This window comes from Hemicordylus capensis, chromosome 1, assembly GCF_027244095.1.
Source record: "Hemicordylus capensis ecotype Gifberg chromosome 1, rHemCap1.1.pri, whole genome shotgun sequence".
In the NCBI taxonomy this organism is placed as follows: domain Eukaryota; kingdom Metazoa; phylum Chordata; class Lepidosauria; order Squamata; family Cordylidae; genus Hemicordylus; species Hemicordylus capensis.
In genome coordinates this window covers 206,612,197-206,626,855 of record NC_069657.1, presented here as the reverse complement: position 1 = coordinate 206,626,855, position 14,659 = coordinate 206,612,197, and positions in this window count along the sequence as shown.

The window sequence follows — 14,659 nt, the reverse complement described above, 5'->3', positions numbered from 1 at the left end:
CGAAACGTTCTTGCAGACTAATTAAGAACTATGCCTTAGTTGTTAGGGATGTGCACGGAACCGCAGAACTGCGGTCCGGCACTGGGGTGAGGGGTTCCTTTAAGAGTGGGGGGAGGGTTTACTTACTCCTCCCGCCGCTTTCCCCCTCCGGCGCCCGTAGTTTTGTTAGTATTGGGGTGGCAGGATACCTCCCTGCTGCCCCTTCCCTCGTTTGGCTGGAAAAGGCTTCAATAAGCCTTTCGTGCGTGCGTGCACACGTCGCAGCCCAGCCTGCAGCAGCCCACCACCAGCACCGAGCAGCCGGAGAGACACAGCTGCCCGTGCACACCGAGGCTTCTTCTCCCTCCCTCCAGACTCCTCAGCCTCTCGTGCCCACTTTCTCTCCCCCGCCGTGGCTGAGGCGATGGCTACGGGAAACGCAGGAGCACCCCGATGACAAGGCGGCTTCTCCTGAGGCAATTCCGCCGCTTCTGCCCCGCTACGCTCAGCCGGCCGGAGATCTATCGCTACTCGCGGCAGCTGGTGCTGCCGGAGCTGGGCATGCGCGGGCAGCTGTCTCTCTCCGGCTGCTCGGTGCTGGTGGTAGGCTGCGGCAGGCTGGGGTGCAATGTGTGCCGCCCCTCTTAAAGGAACTTCCCCATCCCGAATCACTCGAACCGAACCGTCCATGTCCAGACCGGTCTGGAGGCCTGTAGAATGGCCTCCGGACCGGTCCGGGCACATCACTATTAGTTGTTTCATTTAAACATTTCTATCCAGTTTTTTTTAATCAAGGCAGCTTTCCAAACATATTTACATAAACTATAACATACTAGTAATAAAATGATAAACTGTATAATATTCATTTGTACCAAAAATATCAAATGGATGGACTAGAGAAGGAAATTATAACATGGGCCTCTGCATGTCTACTTCAAAGTAAATCCCATTAATAGCAGTGTCAATTGCTTCCAAATACATGTGCTCTGAGTATCCAGTTTTGGGGAAACAAAACTTTAAAGTATCAGTTTTGTCTCTAGAGTCAGTATTTTTCATTAATCCTATAGAATGACTTTATTGGAGTATGAGTTCAGTAGAACCCTCCTTGGATGTCACAACTCAGTCAGAGAAATGTAATGCCTGATCATGAACATAATGCCTTTCTTTTACCACCTGATGGTGATGGTGAAGAGCCTCCAAATTTTGCATATAAGAAATAATTGTTTAGGAAGAGAGAGAAAGCTTTTATTATTGGTTAGTTGCCCACAAGAAAGGGAAGCAATAAAATAATTCACTCTCCCTCTGCAAACAAAGAAACAAACAAACCTCTCATCCACCATCTAGAAATAGCTTCATGCATTAATGCTGCACTTTTATTTGTGCAAGTCTTAGAGAAAGACAGCATTTGGAGGAACAGGTACTTGTTTAATGGAATGCCTGTACTTTTTAATCTCCTCTCCCCTTCTGCTGAAGTTTGAAAGAGGGACTGAAAAGCAATAGAGAAAATAAGAAATATCTTGGTTAGTGCAGGCACTGTGGCACAAGACTCTTTCATTATATCTTTTTTAAAAAAACGTTTCCTTCATTGTCACTGTGGGCACAACCCATAATAGGGAGGGAGCATCGCCTTCAGTACTGGGTAAGACATCTACCTAAATAATTCTGAATATGCTTGCTAATGTGATCATTTATAGCCCAGTTCTAGCTAAGATATGTATGCTCAATTGTGTTCACTGAAAATGCTCACATTATTCTCTCTCCGCAATGCAGTTTCACCATACCACTATTCAGACATTAACCCCTATTTATACACTATATTGTACATGTGTACAAGTGTCTCTACAAATGTATACACTATTGTGTGAATGATTGTATATGAATGACTTAAGAGAAGGCCTTCTTCGCTATGAACCATACCACCCATTGAGATCAACTGGAGAGGTTCGTCTGCAGTTGCCGCCAGCTCGTCCGGTAACTACTCAGGGACAGAGCCTTCTCCGTTGCTGCCCCGAGGCTTTGGAACACATTTCCTGCTGAAATAAGAGCCTCCCCATCTCTTACAACTTTTAAAAAGGCAGTCAAGATGCATTTGTTCACCCAGGCTTTTAATTAGATATTGTTTTAATTGTGTTTTTAATAGTTTTGACTTTTTAAATTTTAATTGTTGTAATGTTTTAATCTTTTTATCTGCTTTTATTGTTTTGTTGTGAACCACCCAAAGACTTGCATTTTAGGCAATATATAAATGTTTTAAATAAATAAAATAAATAATAAATATTTTAGGGATGTGCAGAATGTTCCATTTTTGGCCCATTTAGGGGCTTTCTGTACACATGCAGAACGGAGGGAGACAGAGAAACGACAGACAGCTTCCTATCTCCCCCTACCACAACCACTCCACACTCGCTTGGAGTTCCACAGGGGATTCAATGGATGCAACTTTCAGAATAAACTTTGCAAAACTCTTGTTTAGGTTGCCAGGATCTGGAGCTATGTTGGCTTGGAATTCAGTGCCTCTGAAATCAGTGGGGTTTAATTTCAAATCACTTAGACAATCCCATGTGTCCTTCCTCAGGAGCATGCCCGTTTGATCCGAGTCAGACTTACTTCCAAGGAAATGTACATGAGATCAGTTTCCACCAGTCTTTTGCATCTGGTACCCAGGAGAGAGGCTGCAAACCACCCTCTCTGCTTTTGTTTCTCTTTTCCAAAATGCTCAACTAAACTACATCTGGGTGTTGGGGTGGATTATAGCCTAGAACTTCAAAAAAGAGAGAGTTCTCTTTTGCCACCGCCTACCTCTCTCAACAGATTTGCTCCCAACTTATTCCAGGCTACTTATATTAAGGTTGCATTTATGCGGTGGAAAACAATTAATTCCTTCCTTCCTTCCTTCCTTCTAACTACCAAAACTTCTGACATGAACCAATCCTAAACACACATTTCCACCTATTTCTGTAACATTAGTTTCTAACAGCCCAATCCTAAACGTATTTGCTCTAAAGTTAATTCCCATTTCATGGGTCTTTCCTTCCGAGTAAACATGTTTAAACTGGGGTGAGCCAGCGCTGTTGTAAACAGTAGCTTTTGTACCTGGATTCCACACACATTGGGAAAGAAGGCGTCCCAAGTGGACTGACTTCCAATGCAAAGGTTTGGGATAAGAGAGAGACAGGTCATGGAATCAGGAAGTTGTGCTGTAGGAACACACCTACAGAGGATTATTCTGAAAGGTCTTTAATAGACAGTCTATAGGAGATGAGCAGAAGATGAGTTTGCATAGCCTGTCAGCCTCTAAATTGTCCCTCTGGAAAAGGTGGTTCTCAAAGATTCACATCCAAAATAGTTCCTCCCTCTCTCTCACTCTCTCTATCCCACATCTGACAAAGTAGGCTTTTGCCCCAATAAACTGAAGAAACTCAGTGCTTGCTTTTGCTGGGAGAGGCAGGCTAAATCCTGCCACCTTGCTCATTGGCTCAGCTGTTTCCCAAGGCGTGCATGCGCAGGGGCCCAAAATGGGCCCAAAATGGCCCAATTTGTCATTTGGGAGGCAGGTGGGCTCTAAAAATCCATGTTTTGTAATAAGAAAAAATAATGTTACTGTGCAAAAATCTGATGTAGTTTCAAACACAGTTGTATTTATCCTTTAATCTCTCCACACAGATTGGACCTGGCCAGGCAACCATGAAAGATTCTTGTGGATTTTATTCCACATTTCTATAGTACCAGTTATTTCAATAAAACTCTACTTATTTGCAGTGACCACCCATCTGCAGCTTTCTGTGTCCATGAAGTATTTTAATGACCTTTAACAAGAACCCGTTTCCTAAGGGATTCTGCAGATGTATCACCTAGACTTTTATCTTGCATGGAACATGAACAACTGGATTTTCATTAGGCTGGAGGGAAAGCCTTACCAGCAAAAGGGCTTCACTCAGAAATCTGATGCTATGGGGTTACTGGAGTCAGAATTACAGAAAATATATTCTGCATATCACAGAACTGAAATATGCAAGAGAATATTTTTGTGAAAGGAAGTTGCCTAGAAAATGCCACATGAAAAAGACTTTTGAGTTACATAGAGTTACATATGATATCTAATAAAACAACAGACATAACTTAGAATAATCCATAAGGTACCTACATATAATAATTACTTTGACTTTATTGTTTGCTAGTACATGTATTTTGTATTTTTGTACTATTTAGTCCAGCTTAAGCTCTATTGGTTTTATTTTTAGAAAAATGGCATTAAAGAATTTAATAAATCAAGTGTCCATTTACAGGCCTAAGCAAAAGACTGACTCATTACTATAATGGGCCTAACTGAAATAGAATTGGATTAGGGTTAATGAATATTCATGGATTATTCATGTAATCATTGATCAGACAATCAATGGGTCCCTGTGGAAACACTAGAAGGTTCTGATAAATTTACCCGTCATACCCCATTACAGACTTGGGGAGGTTTGCAGCTTTGCCATGAATCAAACAACTTGCAAAGACAAAATATAAAGGTGCAGCATTTTTACGGCACAATTCTATTCACGTTCTGAAGTTATTTGCCCAATAGTCAGTAGGGCAAAATATATCCAGAAAAGTGTCCATAGAAATGCATCGTTAGTTCTACAAACTACTCTCTTCTAAGTACTTTTTCAAGGAACATGGCATTCACTGAAACTGAGCATATTTTAGACTAGAGAGAGGTGGACTGGGTGAGATACAAAGGGAGAATATTAAGCAAGATGATCAGGTTATGGGAGATATTCAGTATTTTTAAAAGAGGAGCTTGAGTTCAACTATACCACAAAGTTGGACACTTTCTTTTGTGTTAAAACACAAGAGACAATATTTACACTTTTGCCCGACACCCAAGAAGACATGAGACACAAGGTTTTGGTGTAAATCGGGCCACAATTTATTTAACTTTAGCAAGAACTTGAAGAGCAGGGATGGCTTCCCACTTGGCAGTGCGGTACTACAGGCATGCACCACCAGGGCATGCCTAACCTATGACATGGGTGATACACCTTGGCTCCAGGCAACCCCAAACACTCAAAATCTGGGGCTGCCTATCCTAGCTGACCTAGTGCCGGGCCCCTGACAAACATCACCCCAAGGTAGCCGTTCAGCGATTCCTTGGGGCTTAGCCTGCCAGGGTAGGTCAACAAGGGCAGATATCCCTGAGCCGTGCAGTCTCTAGGGAGTTGCCCTTCTCAACCCATAGCCAAACGCTTACCTGAAGGTGTTCACCAGCCTGAAATATCTTCCCCACCTCACTGCACCTGCCACTGCGTGGGTTAGCCTAGCTTAACCCGAGCTACCCCACCAAGTGCGCAAGTAATCAGCCAATCCCTGCTCCAGATCACTTAAAAACAAACCGGTCCCGCTAGGTGAAAGGTGGATCCCATCCCCCCTAAACAAGCTGGGCACAGAAAAGAGGATAGTGGGATGGTCAATAGTCGTCCCCCCAATGGACACTAAGAAGCTCGAAATCTGTGCATTGACCTTCCGTCTGGCCCTTTCCACCCCGTAAGGGTTGCTCGCGCCTCTCCAAACTCTGCGTTGGAGCATGGCAGACCACAGAATGACAATGCCAGGGCACCATTCGCGGACTTGCAAAAAGTCTTTACACAAGCTATGGAAAATGGACAACCCTGACCTAGAACCTAAATCATTTTCCCCAAGGTGAAGAATCAAGATGTCAGGCGGCGGATTCGCCGCCAGAAATTCCCGCAGCATGGGTAACAATTGGGCGATGACCATCCCCCTGCGACCAATCCAGGTGATGTCTGCCCATCGACCCAGGCCAAGCTGTGTTCCCGGCTGCGCCACTCGAGCCGTCTTGTGCGCCCAGAAAACAATGGAATGGCCCAAAATGAGCACCCGAGCCCTCGCCGCCCATCGTGCAGGGCCTGCAAAGAGAAAGAACCGTCAGTGCCATAACAACACTAGCGCACATACCTCTAGTAGGTGGCAGACCGCCAACGCCCGATGCGCTGGATGGTCTCGCCCGAAAGACCCAGCCGGGAGGCTGTGGAAGTAGCACCAATGCGAAAAGAGTGGAGAGACAGCTGCGCAGTGTCAACCCCAGCTGCTCCAAGCGCTTGCCGCGCCACCATCCAGAACTGATACTGGGAAAGGGGGAGCCCATCCTCATGTACAAAGAGGCATCCGGGAGCAGAACCCCATAGGGCCATGTAGCTGCCCAGAGCCCGTACCAGGCAAAGGAGAGAGTCGTCAGCCATATGTAATGACACTAACTGTCCCCTGCCGCGTTGGTTGGTCTTAGAAAACCGAAGGCGCAGCTGCGCCACATCCCGCCCCATACTAACGTCCCCGAACTGAACCACTTTGAAAGCAGGGCTGTGCTGACCCCTGGGGAGCAATTCACCTGCCTGAAAGGCCCCAAAGAACAAAACTAACGTGGCCGCCTGAAAGAGGGAGGCCTCATAAGATGACCGGCAAATTCCCGAGAAATGCTCAACCGCGCCCCGTATGTCGGTGGGAAGAAGGGGCCTGCGGCTATCAACCGCGACCGGGTGTTCCCTAGTCCAACCCTCCAGCATCCTCCTCACCCTGAAATCCCCAGTGGTATCAGCCATTCCTTGGGATTTTGACTGAAAAGCTAGGGCTGCCAAATAACCCGCCATAGCCCCAGTGGACAAGCTCTTACCCTTGAGATGAACTAAAAATTGCATTAACTGTTACGCGGGGGGAGGCCAGACCTGACACAATCCTACCTGGGTCCTAAAATCCTGGAAGGCCCTGCACTGCCTAGTGTAAGCTGCCCGTGTGTTGGGGGCCAAAGAGGCCCAAACCGCCCTCTGCGCTTCTAGGCGCCAAGGCTCCACAGCCACGTCGGCATCTGGTCGGGCAGGCACTCCGCCTCTGGCGCCAACTGGCGAAAGCGCTGAACCTGAAAATGAGACAGCGCATCCGCCAGGCCGTTCTGCACCCCAGGCACATGGCAAGCCAGAAAAAGAATATTGTTAGACAGGCAGGCTAAGGCGAACACTCTGACCAGGGACATCACCCTGGAGGATTTGGAGGTCTGTCTATTGATCACTTGCACGGTGGCCTGGTTGTCGCACCAAAAACGGACCGTCTTGTCTCTGAAAAGGTCCGCCCAAAGATGCACGGCCACCACTATGGGGAAAAATTCCAGGAACGTCAAGTCCCTGGTGATCCCATTAGCGACCCAGGCATCTGGCCACCGTTCAGCGCACCACCGGCCGTGGAAATAGACGCCAAAGCCTAAGCCGCCGGCGGTGTCAGAGTGAACTTGAAACTCCACTTCCAAGAGGAGCGAATCCTGCCAAAAAGAAGCTCCATTGTAAGAGTCCAAAAAGGAGGCCCACAGACGGAGATCAGCCCGCATGGAGGCCGTGACTCTCACCCTATGGTGACCGCACCTAACACCTTTAACGGCATCACAAAGGCGACGCAGAAAAGGCCAGCCAGGCACAACAACCCGGCAAGCAAAATTTAGATGCCCGATGAGCTGTTGAAGCTGTTTAAGGGTGACCTTGCGTGCCCGCATACAGGAGGCCAACAAGGACCGCAAGGTGGCCAGCTTCATCTGAGGGAGCCTGGAACAACATGCCACGGTGTCCAGTTCGATGCCCAAGAAGGTCAACACTGAGGAGGGTCCCTCGGTCTTCTCCTGTGCCAACGGGACACCCAAGTCCGCGCACAGATTTTGAAAAACCTCTAAAAGGTGCCTACATTGGTTGGTTCTGGGCCGGCCCACCAGGAGAAAATCATCTAGCAATGAGCCGTGGACACAAGCCCTACCTCCCGCCGGAGGGCCCACTCAAGCATGGAGCTAAACGCTTCAAAGGCTGCACAAGAAACTGAGCAGCCCATGGGAAGTGCCCTGTCAATGTAGAAATGCCCCTGAAAGGCGAAGCCTAAGAGATTAAAGTCCAGGTGAACAGGGAGGAGGCGGAACGCGGATTCGATGTCGCATTTTGCCAGCAGAGCACCCTGCCCACATGAACGGACAACTTTGACTGCCTGGTCGAAGGAGGTGTACCTAACAGAGCACAGGCTGTCGGGGATTCCGTCATTAACTGAGGAACCGTGGGGGAAGGAGAGGTGGTGAATAAGGCGGTATTCGCCTGGCACCTTCTTGGGCACTACCCCAAGTGGCGAGATACGCAAGTCTGGCATGGGCAGCTCCTGGAATGGACCAAGAACCTGCCCCAAGGCTATTTCCTAGTTAATTTTGCAAAGCACCTCCGCTTCCATCCCCTCCATGGACTTAAGGTTAGGGGACATAACATGAACTCTTAAACCAACGCAAGGAATGCGAAAACCAAAAGTAAAACCCTGTCTCAGATATTGCGCTTGTGTTCTAAGTGGGTAGTCACGCAGCAGGCGTTCTAAAACCGGAAGCCTAACTGGGCTAGGGCCCTTTTCCCGCAGCGGCACCCTGCAGGGCGCCTCCACCCTTCCTGCTCTCAGTCGGCGGGTCCCTTGTACCCCCCCCCCCCGGGAGCCCTTAACTCGCTGACAGTGAATGCTGGCATGTTTTCCCCCGCAGAATCCGCACTCATGCTTGAATCGGCAAGGGGTCCTGTTGCAGCTACTGCTAGTATTGAATGCCCAGCATGGCAGGGTACCTTGAACACCCTGCGCAGCGGTGGGCCCTGAGGACTGCGCTGCTGGAGTTCTAGATATCAAATGACCGCTGTCAGCTCGTTCTCCCGTAATGGGCCTCGAAGGAGTCATAATGAGGAGACAGAGTTCCTGGTGCTGCCTATCCCAGGGAACAGCCGGGTTGAGAGAGGCCCGTAGTCGAAAAGAGCGATCATAACGCTCCCAGGTATTGCCCATGAAGTCCATGTAACCCCTATGAATGATATCCATGTACTTTACAAGGGCAGGTCCTTTAGAGGTGTGTACCTGTAGCATGACTCCCATATAGACTGTGTAGCCCGACAACCAGTTGGCCCAGTTATGCTCCACTGGCTTGCGTTTAGGTTTCGTCTCCTCTTTCTTTTGTTCCCCTTCTTTCAGGGCAGGTTCAGGCTCCCAAAAGAGCAGGTGGAAGATATCCACAAATTCCCCACGTCAAATGCGTTCCTTAACCGCAGGCAACAGGTGGTCACCCAGCGGCAGGGAGGTGTCGCATGGCGGGTAAAGAACCTGTGACCCTGAAGAATCCAATGTGGTACCCGTGGCCGCGGGGAGTGTAATACCAAGAGCAGGTGCAGTCCCCTGCCACACCTGTGTGTAGGCCCCGTAAGGGGGTGGGGGGGCAACTGGGGCCAGATGCCATCCATACATGTTAAACAGCTGCGCCCAGTGGGACAACCCCCAGGGCCAGGTGTGGTGCAAGGACTCACCAGGGCCATGCTGATCTGAAGGACGCGCATCTCTTCCTCCAGACTCAGGAACACTTTGGACACTATCTCTCTCCGAAGTTAGGTCCACTGCAGGCGGAACAGGGCGTGGCTGTTGAGACTCCAAGGCATCAATCCTGGACGATAGAGACTCGATTAGCTTGGCACGTTTAACCCCCCTGGTAACCCTTCGAGAACCAGAGGGAAGGCCAGAGGGGCCACCCTTATCCACCGCTGCTGCCAGGCCCTGCTTCTCTTTTTCAAACGCTTCTAAGTGCGCTATAAGGGCCCGCACAGTACCCAAGTCCCCATCATCATCTGATGAATCTGAAACCGGTGCAGGGCGCGGGGGGGGGGGGGGGGAACGAACCCGCTTCCCACTAGTCTTAGCCTTGGCCTTCTTTGGGCCCATTGCAGGAACAACAGAAGCACCTGCTTTTGAATCTATCAATGTACGTGCAATCCCCATAAATACACCCAAACCAACCCCCTACGCCCAAAAGGAGAGAATCCCTCTGTGAAGCAGTACCCAAGCACCCACAAAAAACCCCGCTGGGAACCAGGCCTATCTCAGAAGCTAGGAGCAGGCCAACCAATGCCCCACCGTGTAGCCCTCCACAACCCAGAGCAATTTCCAACTCGGGAGAACTGAGGGGGGGGAGAGAGCAAATGCTCACTACTGGCGGCGGGGGGGGGAAGCTTCCACCCGCCGCTGCCGCCCAGGGGGGGAAAGGGGGGCCCACTGCCCAGAGAATCCCAGCCGGGACCCGGGCTATGCAGGGGGCAACCACCCCAAAAAAACCGGCAGAAAGGCCGCTCCAAACCTCAGGGGGGGCCTTAAAAAGCCACCCCCCAGATGACCGCCACCACCACGGAGGTGGAAACCCGCTCCCAATCTCGCACCGGGCTGAGATAGCAGGAGTCTTAAAAGGCGTCCTGCTCCGATGCCTGTTGAGAGCGAACTGAGCTCTCTCAGGCTCGGAGCAGGATGCGGAGCCGTAGCCCCGCCCCCTGCACGGGCCCTTTGACCAATCAGGTCAAAAGAAGCCTCGTGCTTCTAGAGGGGCCAGGCAAGAGCGCTGTGCCACTTAGTCAAGCGGCAAACAGCGTAATTCTTTCGAAGCATACTGAGGATTACTTCCCTAGTGCCAATGTTAGAAGTTTGGCTTTGTCTGCAACATCCCTGGTTGATTTTCCATTGACTCTAGTAGAAGATGGATTGTGCTTTGGGATACAAAGAATTCAAATCTACCATCTATCTTATACGGAGTCAAACTAATGATCCATCTAGGTCACTATTGTCTATAATGGCCAACTTGATGCGCAAGCCTAATGGTGATGGAAGTCATCAGGGCGCCATGGCTGCAGACAGGGAAGCAGTGGCACTGCTGTTGCTGACCAATGGTTGTTCAAGCAGTATTCCCATGATTTCCCCCATTGTGGTGAATGGGGAAAACTGCGGGAATTCTGCTTGCACGGCCCCAGTTGGCAACAGGGCTGCTGCTGCTTCCTTGCAGCAGTGCCCTGATGCCTCCCATTGCCATTTGGCTTGCATACAATGTCGGTGAATGGTTGGTAGCTACCTATGGATGCTGAGGGCTGAAACTGGAACCTTCTGCATGCTTAATTGGCCTGGACAGCATGACATCTTTATAAAAGGAATGGGTACATGTGCACCTTGACAACACTGTGTTGCTCTAGTTCATACACTCAACAGGCAATTGAGATTCTTAATGTAGTGGTAGAGTGGGCACACCCCTTCCTAGGGGTGTGCATTTTGGAATTTTCTTGTTTCGATTTGTATCCAAATCGAAACATCCCCGTTTTGTTTTGTACCCAAATTTTCTGAATCCGAATCAGCCCTGTTTTGTTTTGTAGCCAAATTTTCTGAATCCGAATCGATTTGGATTTTTAAAAAGAGTCCTAGGGCAAAAAGAGTAGGTGGTGGTAGTGTCCAATGGGTGGAAGCTACCACCCAAATTTCAAAGGAATTAGGCAAAGGGATGATTTTTTTGGTATTTTTTTTTTAAGTTTACACATTTTTAAGAATTTTCCCATAGGGAATAATGGGGATTCCAGCAAATGTATTGCTTCAAATCAAGGGGAAAGGGATGACCCAGAGCAGAGTGTGGTGGGTGGTAGTGCCCAATGGGGGCAAGGAAACTTCCAGAATTATTTCAAAGGAATTGGGCAAAGGGCTGATCTTTTGTGGTTTGTTGAAGTTTACGTGTCTTTAAGATTTCTCCCATAGGGAATAATGGAGGTTTCAGCAGCCCCATAATTCCACTTGGGGGGCGAGGGGCTGTGTAGTGCACATAGGGTGCCAACCACCCCCATACCCACAAGCCTGTGGGGTACTGGGTTTTGTTGTTTCTGAGGTGTTCATTGTAGATTCTCTGGTAGCATATGAGATTTTCAGTGAAAAACAAGAATCCACTCTCATATGCTACCAGAGAATCTACACTCAGAACACCACAGAAACAGCAGAACCCAGCACCCCATGGGTTAGCAACCCTTCCCCTGGCCAATGTGGGGTCAGTAAAGAGTGGCAAGAAGCAAAAGATCCAATGTGGAACAAGGAGGGAATTGTCAGCAGGTCAGCCCATGATTTAGGTCACTAATCAGAAGGCTGGAAGGGTGGGAAATTCAAAGAGATGTCAAACACAAAATGGAGACTGACTCAGAGATCACCACAAAATGGAGGTCCGAAACAACAAAATGTTTTGTAGCCGAAACAGGGACGTTTTGTTTTGTATACGAAACTTTTGGATCTGGAAAATGGGTGTTTTGTTTTGTCTACAAAACACCCAAAACAGGTTGTTTTGGGTACAAAACGTTTTGTATCCGAAATGTTTTGCACATCCCAAACCCTTCCCTTCTACCACTGGAAGGACTTCACAAAAGATGCAGGTGTTCTGTGCAGATACGTGTGTGTGCGTGCGCGCGCGTGCATCTTCATGGTGCAAATGATGTACAGGGCATAGTTATACTTCATCATTTGAAGATTTTCACTGGCATGAGTACATAATTCATCCATCATAGTCAAGGAACGTTCCACATTTGTTGTTATATTTAGAGATTTCCTAATGGTATAATGTGGATTTTTGTTTTCATCTTACATGAGACAAAGACACTTAGACCAACTGAAATGTACTGTTCACAGTAAGAAAACATAGTAGGCAACATACTGACTAATACCGTGTGTGTGGCAGAAAGAACATTTTGCATGCATAAAAGGAGGTGGTGATTTTGCTAATGCCCCTTTGCTCTGGTGCTTCAATACCCCCTGAAAATATGTGCCTGAAGGTCCCCAACTCTTAGTGACATATATGGGGGGAGGGCATCAGAGGGAAGGATTGGCAAAAATTGTTCCTCCTCCATTGTGTGCACAAAATGTTCTTCCATGTGCATGGAAGAACCCTCGTCCAGCAGCCTTATTCCCGATTACCCATTAGAGTGGATCCGGTAGATGTTCAATCTGGCTGCTGTGATCAATTTGCTTGATTCTTTGCTGATAAAGTCACCCACCTTCAGCTAGAGTTGGACTCTACTTCTATAGGATCCGATCAGATAGAGAAGATTCCACCTTGTGACGTTACATGGGACGCCTTTCAGTTGGTCGAGGATATGGACACAGTTTTTTCGGGTATGGGTGCAGCAACATGTTGCTTGGTCCCTTGTCCATCCTGGCTGGTTAGAATAGCTGGTGGGAATGTTAATGATAGAGGTGTAGAAAATTAAGCATGGAGTAGAGAGAGTGGGCAGAGAGAAATGTTTCTCCCTCTCTCACAACACTAGAACCAGGGGTCATCCCTTGAAACTGAATCTCATGAAATTTAGGGCCAACAAAAGGAAGTAATTTTTCACACAGCACATTATTAATCTATGGAGTTCTTTGCCACAGGAATGTGGTGATGGCCCCTAACTTGGTTGGCTTTAAAAGGGGCTTAGACAAATTCATGGAGAACAGGTCTATCAATGGCTACTAGTCTGGTTGCTACAGGCCACCTCCAGCATCAGAAGCAAGTTGCCTCTAAATACCAGTTGCAGGGGATCAAGAGAGAGAGGGCATGCCCTCACCCCTTGCCTGTGGGCTTCACAGGGGCATCTGTTGGGCCACTGTGTGAACAGGATGCTAGACTAGGCAGGCCTTCAGCCTGATCCAACAAGGCTGCTCTTATGTTCTTATGGGCTTTGAAAGCTGTGTAGATTAATGTTGTTTCTCATCCATGTTTCTGCTCAATGCCACTGTGAATTTATATACAACAATTATCCCCAAAGAACACAATTAACTTGGAAAGAGATTACATCAACACATCATCCTATTTTCAGGACACTGATTTTTCTTACTACTGTGATAAGTGACTGCACAGCTTCACCAATAACCAGCTTAGTTTGAAGCATATTGTTTATCTAATTCCTGATAACATTGTAGCCATTATAGCAATTTCCTAAAGTTAGATCACACCGTGTTGTTAAGATTGGCTTCTAAGAAGAAAATCCTGGATACAGTCAATAACAGTACAGTGGTGGAGGTATATAGATAAACAAATACTTAATATAGCTCTATTTTTTCATATTTCAAAACTAGAAACAAATAGATTGCAGCGTGTGGAATGCTAGCAGAAGGTGACAGCTATGACAAGATGGCACAGTAACATTTTATCAAAAACTAAATGCAGAACTGAAATATGCAAGAGAACATTTCTGTGAAAGGAAAAAGTTGCATAGCATGTGCCATAAGAAAGAGACATTGAGGATATTTTGTTTTACATTGAAGAGTTACATGATATGATGTTTAATAAAATCACACATATTATTTACACATATAATCTCATGTCAGGTATCAGGAAATCTATCTGTGTCTAAACAGTGGCTGACAAGATGTGCAGCATAGTGCTGTTGTAATTGTCACCACAGGGATGCCTTGGACTTCAAAGCATATTCCAATGTTGTTCAGAAGCAGCATTTCCACAGGTTTCCTTATCTGTGACAATGGGGAAACCTGCAGCAATGCTGAGTCCGCATCCACGGCTTCTAAACAGCATTGAAGTCCACAGCAGCCCCATGGTGAATCATTTTGGCACCTCTAGGCTTCATACCATATCAGCTGGTAAGCTGTGTCTATTAAGAATGTACGACACAATTCAGGTACAACATGATTTGTACCCGAATCTGGCTGATTCGGGTGCTTTGTAGACAAAACAAATTATCTCTGCCCTCAATTACCCAGATTCGGGTACAAAACAAATCACCTCCGATTCAGACCCAAAAATTTCAGAGATTTAGACCTCCATTTTGTGACCAATGTGGGTTAGATGGTAGAGCCC